This window comes from Bidens hawaiensis, unplaced genomic scaffold (genome assembly GCF_021521415.1).
Source record: "Bidens hawaiensis isolate Kalapana, Puna unplaced genomic scaffold, B.hawaiensis_p1.1 tig00035436_1, whole genome shotgun sequence".
NCBI classification, from domain to species: Eukaryota; Viridiplantae; Streptophyta; class Magnoliopsida; order Asterales; family Asteraceae; genus Bidens; species Bidens hawaiensis.
In genome coordinates, this window is record NW_027496155.1 from 41,742 (window position 1) to 52,043 (window position 10,302).

The window sequence follows — 10,302 nt, forward strand, 5'->3', positions numbered from 1 at the left end:
CCCTTTGGCAATACTGGCAAAATTTCGAACAGGTCGCGGGGTGGCGTCAGGGCATAATTGTTGATCTGATTCGTTCGTATGTGTATGAAATATTGTATGGAAGTCTCCACACCGAATTTCTGATCCGATTCAGTGGTTCGACTCATACTCAGTTTTTTCTCCGGCTTGGTGAACATACCCCTTTGGCAATACTAGCAAAATTTCGAACGGGTCGCGGGATGGCGTCAGGGCATAATTATTTATTAGATTCTTTAGTATGTGTGTAAAATATTATAAGAAAGTCTCCACGACCAAATTTATGATCTGATTCAGTGGTTTGACCCACACTCTGTTTTTTCTCCAACTTGGTGAACATACCCCTTTGGCAATACTGGAAAAACTTCGAACGGGCCGCTGGGTGGCGTCAGGGCATAAGTATTGATCCGATTTTTCGTATGTGTATAAAATATTGTATGGAAGTCTCCAAGACCAAATTTATTATCCGATTCATTGGTTCGACCCATACTCAGTTTTTCCTCCGGCACGGTGAACATACCAATTTGGCAATACTGGCAAAGATTCGAACATGTCGCGGGGTTGCGTCAGGGCATAATTATTGTTTCGATTCTTTTGTATGCGTATAAAATATTGTATGGAAGTCTCCAAGACCGAATTTCTGATCCGATCCAGTGGTTCGACCCATACTCAGTGTTTTCTCCAGCTCGATGAACATACCCCTTTGTCGATACTGGCAAAATTTCGAATGGGCCCGGGTGGCGTCAGGGCATAATTATTGATCCGATTATATCGTATGTTTATAAAATATTGTATGGAAGTCTCCATGACCGAGTTTTTGATCCGATTTAATGGCACGACCCAAACTCAGTTTTTTCTCCGGCTCGGTGAACATACCCTTTTGGCAATACTGGCAAAATTCCGAACAGTCCGCGTGGTGGCGTTACGGCATAATTATTCATCTGATTCTTTCTTATGTGTATAAATTTTTGTATGGAAGTCACCAAGACCGAAATTCTGATCCGATTTGGTGGTTCGACCCATACTCAGTTTTATCTCCGGCTTGGTGAACATACCCCTTTGGCAATAGTAGCAAAATTTCGAACGGGCGGCGGGGTTGTGTCAGGGAATATCTATTTATCTTATTCTTTCGTATGTGTGTAAAATATTGTAAGGAAGTCTCCAAGACCTAATTTCTGATCCGATTCAGTGGTTCGACCCATACTCGGTTTTTTCTCCGACTCTTTGAACATACCCCTTTGGCAATACTTGCAAAATTTCGAACGGCCCCTGGGGTGGTGTCAGGGCAAAATTATTGATCCGATTCTTTCGTATGTTTATAAAATGTTGTATGGAAGTCTCCAATACCGAATTTATGATCCGACACACACTAAGATTTTTCTCCGGCTCGGTGAACATACACCTTCGGTAATACTCGCAAAATTTCAAACGGGCCGCGGGGTGATGTCATGTCATAATTATTGATCCGATTCTTTCGTATGTATATAAAATACTGTGTGTAAGTCTCCAAGACCGAATTTCTGATCAGATTCAGTGATTCGACCCATACTCAGTTTTTTCTCCGACTCGGTGAACATACCCCTTTGGCAATGCAGGCAAAACTTTGAACGGGCCGCGGGGTTGCGTCTGGGCGTAATTATTGATCTGATTCTTACGTATGTGTATAAAATAATGTATGGAAGTCTCCAAGACGGAATTTCTGATCCGATTCGGTGGTTCGACCCATACTCAGTTTTTCTCCGGCTCGGTAAACATACCCATTTGGCAATACTGGAAAAATTTAGAACGGGCCCCGGGGTGGCGTCATGGCATAACTATTTATTCAATTCTAGCGTATGTTTATCAAAATATTGTATGGAAGTCTGCAAGACCGAATTTTGGATCCGATTCGGTAGTTCGACCCATAATCAGTTTTTTCTCCGGCTCGGTGAACATACCCCTTTGGCAATACTGGCACAATTTCGAACGGGCCCCGGGGTGACGTCAGGGCAGAATTATTAATCCGATTCTATCATATGTTTATAAAATATTGTATGGAAGTCTCCAAAACCGAATTTCTGATCCGATTCAGTGGTTCGACCCATACTCATTTTTTTTCTCCGGCTCGTTGAACACACCCCTTTGGCAATACTGGCAAAATTACGAACGGGCCGCATGGTGGCGTTAGGGCATAGTTATTGATCTGATTCTTTCGTATGTGTATAAAATATTGTATGGAAGTCTCCAACACTGAATTTCTGATCCGACTCATTTGTTCGAAACATACTCAGATTTTTCTCCGGCTCGGTGAACATACCCCTTTGGCAATACTGGCAAAATTTCGAACGGGCCGCGGGGTGGCGTCAGGGCATAATTGTTGATCCGATTCTTTCGTATGTGTATGAAATATTGTATGGAAGTCTCCGCACCGAATTTCTGATCCGATTCAGTGGTTCGACCCATACTCAGTTTTTTCTCCGGCTCGGTGAACATACCCCTTTGGCAATACTAGCAAAATTTCAAACGGGTCGCGGGGTGGCGTCAGGGCATAATTATTTATTAGATTCTTTAGTATGTGTGTAAAATATTGTAAGGAAGTCTCCAGGACCGAATTTATGATATGATTCAGTGGTTTAACCCATACTCTGTTTTTTCTCCAAATTGGTGAACATACCCCTTTGGCAATACTGGAAAAACTTCGAACAGGCCGCGGGGTGGCGTCGGGGCATAAGTATTGATCCGATTCTTCGTATGTGTATAAAATATTGTATGGAAGTCTCCAAGACCAAATTTATTATCCGATTCAGTGGTTTGACCCATACTCAGTTTTTCCTCCGGCACGGTGAACATACCACTTTGGCAATACTGGCAAAATTTCGAACTTGCCACGGGGCTGTGTCCGGGCATAATTATTGTTTTGATTCTTTTGTATGTGTATAAAATATTGTATGGAAGTCTCCAAGATCGAATTTCTGATCCGTTCCAGTGGTTCGACCCATACTCAGTGTTTTCTCCGGCTTGGTGAACATACCCCTTTGGCAATACTGGCAAAATTCCGAACAGTCCGCGGGGTGGCGTCAAGGCATAATTATTCATCTGATTCTTTCTTATGTGTATTAATTTTTGTATGGAAGTCACCAAGACCGAAATTCCGATCCGATTGGGTGGTTCGTCCCATACTCAGTTTTATCTCCAGCTCGGTGAACATTCCCCTTTGGCAATAGTAGCAAAATTTCGAACGGGCGGCGGGGTGGCGCCAGGGAATAATTATTATCTGATTCTTTCGTATGTGTGTAAAATATTGTATGGAAGTCTCCAAGACCGAATTTCTGTTCCGATTCAACGGTTCGACATATACTCAGTTTTTCCTCCGGCTCGGTGAACATACCTCTTTGGAAATACTAGCAAAACTTTGAACGGGCCGCGAGGTGGCGTCAATGCATAATTATTGATCCGATTCTTTCGTAGGGACATAAAATATTGTATGAAAGTCACCAAGACCGAATTTCTGATCCGATTCAGTGGTTCGAAATATACTCAGTTTTTCCTCCGGCTCGGTGAACGTACCCCTTTGGCGATACTGGAAAAATATTCGAACAGGCCGCGGGGGGTGTCAGGGCATAATTATTGATCCGATTATTTCGTAGGGTCATAAAATATAGTATGGAAGTCTTCAAAACCTAATTTCTTATCTGATTTAGTGGTTCGACCCATACTCAGTTTTTTCTTTGGCTCGTGAACATACCCCTTTGGCAATAGTGGCAAAAATTCGAACGGGCCGCGGGGTGGCGTCAGGGCATAATTATTGATCAGATTCTTTCGTATGTTTTCAAAATATTATATGGAAGTCTCCAAGACCAAATTTCTGATCCGATTCAATGGTTCGACCCATACTCGGTTTTTTCTCCGGCACGGTGAACAGAAACCTTTGGCAATACTGGCAAAATTTCGAACGGGCCGCGGGGTGGCTCAAGGCATAATCATTGTTCCGATTCTTTCGTAGGGTCATAAAATATTGAATGGAAGTGACCAAGACCGAGTTTCTGATCCAATTTAGTGGTTTGACCCATACTCAGTTATTCCTCCGGCTCGGTGAAAATACCCCTTTGACAATACTGACAAAATTTCGAACGGGCCGCGGGGTGGTGTCAGGGTATATTTATTGATCTGATTATTTCGTAGGGTCAAAATTATTGTATGGAGGTCTCCAAGACCGAATTTCAAATTCGATTCGGTGGTTCGACCCAAACTCAGTTTTTCTTCCGGCTCGGTGAACATACCCCTCTTGCAATACTGGCAAAACTTCGAATGGTCTCCGTGGTGGCGTCATGGCATAATTATTGATCCGATTCTATCGTATGTTTTTAAAATATTGTATGTAAGTCTCCAAGACCGAATTTTTTGATCCAATTTAGTGGTACGACCCATATTATGTTTTTTCTCCGCCCGATGAACGTACCCCTTCGGCAATACTGGCAAAATTTCGAACGGGCCGCGGGGTGGCGTCAGGGCATAATTATTGATCCGATTCTTTGGTATGTGTATAAAATATTGTATGGAAGTCTCCAATACCGAATTTATGATCCGAGTCAGTGGTTCGATCCATACTCGGTGTTTTCTCTGGCTTGGTGAACATACCCTTTTGGCAATACTGGCAAATTTCGAACGGACCCCGGGGTGGCATCAGCGTATAAGTATTGATCCGATTCTTTCGTATGTTTATAAAATATTGTGTGGAAGTCTCCAAGAAAGAATTTCTTATCCGACTCAGTGGTTCGACGCATACTCAGTTTTTTCTCCGGCCCGATAAACATACTCTTTTGGCAATACTGGCATAACTTTGAATGGGCCGCGGGGTGGCGCCAGGGCATAATTATTGATCTGATTCTTTCGTATGTGTATAAAATATTGTATGGAAGTCTCCAAGACCGAATTTCTTATCCGATTTAGTGGCTCGACCCATACTTAGTTTTTTTCTCACGCTCGGTGAACATACACCTTTGGCAATATTGGCAAAATTTCGAACGGGCCCCGGGTGGCGTCTGGGCATATTTATTGATTCGATTCTTTCGTATGTGTATAAAATATTGTATGAAAGTCTCCAAGACCGATTTTCGGGTCCGATTCAGTGGTTCGACCCATACTCATTTTTTTCTCCGGCTCGGTGAACATACTCCTTAGGCAATATTGGCAAAATTTCGAACGGGCCACGGCGTTGCGTCAGGGCATAATAATTGATCCGATTTTTTTGTATGTGTATAAAATATTGTATGGAAGTCTCCAAGACCGAATTACTGATCCGATTCAGTGGTTCAACCCATATATGTGTTTTCTCCGGCTCGGTGAACATAACCTTTTGGCAATACTGGCAAAATTTCGAACGGGCCCCGGGTGGCATCAGGGCATAAATATTGATCCGATTTTTTCGTATGTTTATAAAATATTGTGTGGAAGTCTCCAAGAAAGAATTTCTTATCTGACTCTGTGGTTCGACCCATATTCAGTTTTTTCTCCGGCCCGATGAACTTACCCCTTTGGCAATACTGGCAAAACTTTGAACGGGTCGCAGGGTGGCGCCAGGGCATAATTATTAATCCGATTCTTTCGTATGTGTTCAAAATATTGTATGGAAGTCTCCAATACCGAATTTCTAATCCGATTCAGTGGTTCGACCCATACTCAGTTTTTTATCTGGCTCGGTGAACATACACCTTTGGCAATACTGGCAAATTTTCGAACAGGCCGCGGGGTGGCTCAAGGCATAATTATTTATCCGATTCTTTCGTAGGGTCATAAAATATTGAATGGAAGTAACCAAGACCGAGTTTCTGATCCGATACGGTGGTTCGACCCATACTCAGTTTTTCCTCCGGCTCGTCGAACATACCCCTTTGGCAATACAGGCAAAATTTCGAACGGGCCACGGGTTTGTGTCAGGGCATAATTATTGATCCGATTATTTCGTAGGGTTATAAAATATTGTATGGAAGTCTCCAAGACCGAATTTTCCAGATCCGATTAAGTGGTTCGAACCACACATTTTTTCCTCCAGCTCGGTGAACATACCCCTTTGGAAATACTGGCAAAATTTCGAATGGGCTCCGGGGTGGCGTCAGGGCATAATTATTGATCTTATTCTATCGTATGTTTATAAAATATTGTATGGAAGTCTCTAAGATCGAATTTTTGATCCAATTTAGTGGTACGACCCACACTAAGCTTTTTCTCCGGCTCGGTGAGCATACTCCTATGGCAATACTAGCCAAATTTTAAACGGGTCGCGGGGAGGCGTCAGGGCATAATTATTCATCTGACTCTTTCTTATGTGTATAAATTTTTGTATGGAAGTCTCCAAGACTGAATTTCTGATCCGATTCAGTGGTTCGACCCATACTTAGTTTTTTCTCCGGCCCGGTTAACGTACCCCTTCGGCAATACTGGCAAAATTTCTAACGGGCCGCCGGGTGGCGTCAGGGCATAATTATTGATCTGATTCTTTCGTATGTGTATAAAATATTGTATGGAAGTCTCTAAGACCGAATTTATGATCTGATTCAGTGGTTCGATCCATACTCAGTTTTTTCTCCGGCTCGGTGAACATACCCTTTTGGCAATACTGACAAAATTTCGAACGAGCCCCGGGGTAGCGTCAGCGCATAATTATTGATCCGATTCTTTCGTATGTGTATAAAATATTGTATGGAATTCTCCAAGATCGAATTTCTGATCCAATTCAGTGGTTCGACCCATACTCAGTTTTTTCTCCGGTTCGGTGAACATACCCCTTTGGCAATACTGGCAAAATTTCGAATGGGCCCCGGGGTGGCGTCAGGGCATAATTATTGATCCGATTATATCATATGTTTATAAAATATTGCATGGAAGTCTCCAAGACCAAATTTCTGATCCGATTTAGTGATACAACCCATACTCAGTTTTTTATCCGGCTCGGTAAACATACCCCTTTGGCAATACTGGCAAAATTTTGGACGGGCCGAAGGGTGGCGTCAGGGCATAATTATTCATCTGATTCTTTCTTATGTGTATAAATTTTTGTATGGAAGTCACCAAGACCGAATTTCCGATCCGATTCGGTGGTTCGACCCATACTCAGTTTTTTCTCCGACTTGGTGAACATACCCCTTTGGCAATACTGGCAAAATTATTCATCTGATTCTTTCTTATGTGTATAAATTTTTGTATGGAAGTCTCCAAGACCGAATTTATGATCCAATTCAGTGGTTCGACCCATACTCAGTTTTTTCGTCTGGTCGTGTACATACCATTTGGCAATACTGTCAAAATTTTGAACGGGCCACGGGGTGGCGTCAGGGCGTAATTATTGAATTGATTCTTTTGTAGGGTTATAAAGTACTAACGTGGCCTGTTCGGAATTTTGCTACAAGGGCCTTAGAGGTAGGTACACTATCTGACAAAAAAACTGCGTATGCGGCTATTCACTGAATCTGACCATAATTTCGTTCCTGAAGACTTCTCTCGAATATTTTATTACCCTACGAAAGAATCAGATCAATGAAAGCTCCCAAGAGCTTTCCCGTGGCCCATTCGGAATTTTGTTACAAAGGCCCTAAGGGTAAAACTACGTATGGGGCTATTCACTTAATCTGACCATAATTTAGGTCCTAGAGACTTACATTGAATATTTTATGACCTTACGAAAGAATCAGATCAATGAAAACTCCTTAGAGATTGCCCGTGACCCGTTTGGAATTTTGGAACAAGGGCCCTAGGGGTAGGTACACCGCCTGTCTAAAAAACTGTGTATGCGGCTATTCACCGAATCTGACAATAATTTCGGCCCTGGAGACTTACCTCGAATATTTTATGACCCTACGAAAGAATTGGATCAATGAAATCTCCCTAGAGCTTGCCCGTGGCCCGTTCGGAATTTTGATACAAAAGCCCTAGGGGTAGGTACATTGCCTTCCTAAAAAATTGCGTATAAGGTTGTTCACCGAATTTGACCATAATTTCGGTCATAGATACTTCCCTCGAATATTTTATGACCCTAACAAGCATTTGTGAGAGAGAAGGAGAAAAATGTAATTATTGCAATGAGGCTTTAAATTTTTTTTATCACTACGTCACTTTTCACAAACCCAACTATTGCTTACTGAGACGCCACATGTCAAAAAACACTCTTGCGCGTCCTAACTTTCTTAACTTAAAAAAGTAAGCTTCGTTAATTTAAGATAATTTAAGAAACATAGTATTAAACTTAAGGGTCATGTTATAATAAGAAGATGTGTTTTTCTAGGAAGCCTAAGAAGCAATCCTAGCCATGTATTTTAGAAATCTAGGGTCTGGATTAGTTTTTTTAAAACCCCTTTATTTTCATCATGTCTAAGATTATGAAGGGTAATTAAGTAAATTGACACTTATTTCTATATGCCCCAAACACAACGCTCAATCAATTTCAACCTAAAATTCGATTTAGAGAAAACAGCAAGGCTCGATCAGAACACTTGTAATCGATTGCACGACGCCATTACCAAAAACCTATAGCTTCATCAGAACACTTGAAAGTTCACCTACGAGTCATAAAACCTTCTGAAAACCCTATTGTTTCAGAGAAGCCATTACAGGAGATCACTGATATGAGATTGTACCGGTTGAAGAGATAACAACGAAGAATGAAGTTTTTAGAAAGCGTAAAAGTGTTGCCATAACAAGTTATAATTCAATTTTATTTTCACGTTTTATGTTTTCTAGTTTGCTAATTTGAATCAGTTAGATTGCTTCAGTAATTTTTTTTTCTAATTTTATGCGTCATTAAGTAATTGTGTTTTATGTTTAAATGTTCAGTAAGTAATTATGTTTTATGTTTTAGTGTTAAGTGAGTAATTGTGTTTTATGTCTGAGTGTTCAGTAAGTAGTAATTGTGTTTTATGTCTGAGTGTTCAGTTATTGTGTTTTATGTCTGAGTGTTCAATTAATAATTGTGCTTTATGTCTTTGGTGTTAATTTATTGTGTTTTATGTTCAAATGTTGAGTTAGTAATTGTGTTTAATTTCGAATGTTTAGTTAGTAATTGTGTTTTATGTATGAGCATTCAAAAATTGTGTTTTATGTCGGTAATTGTGTTTTATGTATGAGCTTTCAAAAATTGTGTTTTATGTCTTAGTGCCCGGTAATTGTAGTAATTGTGTTGTATGTTCAATTGTTGAGTTATTAATTGTGTTTTATATTCGAATGCTCAATTAGTAATTGTGTTTATGTTCGAATGCTAAGTTAGTAATTGTGTTTATATTTGAAATGTCCTTAAGGTTGTAAACGACTGAGTCGGGTCATTTTGACTTACTAGAGCTTGAGTTGGACTCGTTTCGATCTATTTTCTAAAGATCGAGATCTGCATATAAGTTGTTGTTTCAAGCTCGGGCTCGACTTGTTATTTATTACTTAATTTTTATAAATAATCTCTCTTATAATTGAGTGTTCAATTACATATATTATTCTAGATGATGATTCTACAACATCTAGAACAAAGAATCGGAAAAAGAAGAAAAAAACTAAGAAAGTGGTGACAAAGAAGATGAAGAAGAAGGTTCCATTAAAAGAGGATGACTTTGTTTTACAACAAAAAAACGCAATAGGAACTCTTGAATTGTTTAATCTAGAAGTAATAAATTCAGGTAAATATAAAAACACAAATGGTGAATTTGATATATTTTCAAGTATTTCACATTTCTCTATAATTGTTTCTAAACAAAATTCTTTGAACTTCCTTAGATGATGATTTTGTTACTGCACCTCCGAAAGTTAACACAGCCGGTGGAAATTAAGATCCAACGTTAGAAACACAACAGACGTATTTTGAATATGATGGGAAAAGCATTAAAGCAAGATGTTTAGTAGGCAACCTATTAACATTCCTAGAGAAGTTATCAGCAACACAGAAACAAGTTGTGAGAGATATTGGCTTTGGAAACATTCTTTCTATCAAATTGCATTCAGTACCTTGTGCATTTTGTTATTGGCTGGTCAAGAATTTTGATGCAGAAATTGATATATTAAATATTGGGGATCAGAAGATAAAGATCACAACAGAATTGATCAAAGAGGTATTTCAAATACCACTTGGCAAATTAAAAGTAGATGAGAAAAACAAACCGAAAGTGCAAGACCCAATAGTCAAATTCTGGAGAGGCCAATTCAGCAAAAAAAAAGTAAAAACGCTATCTGTTTCACGATTGATCACAACATTAGAAAACAGAACTGATGCGGGAAGAATGTTCATTCTGAACTTCGTGGTTGTGTTTTTTACAGTCATGGGAGAGGCCATGCAAA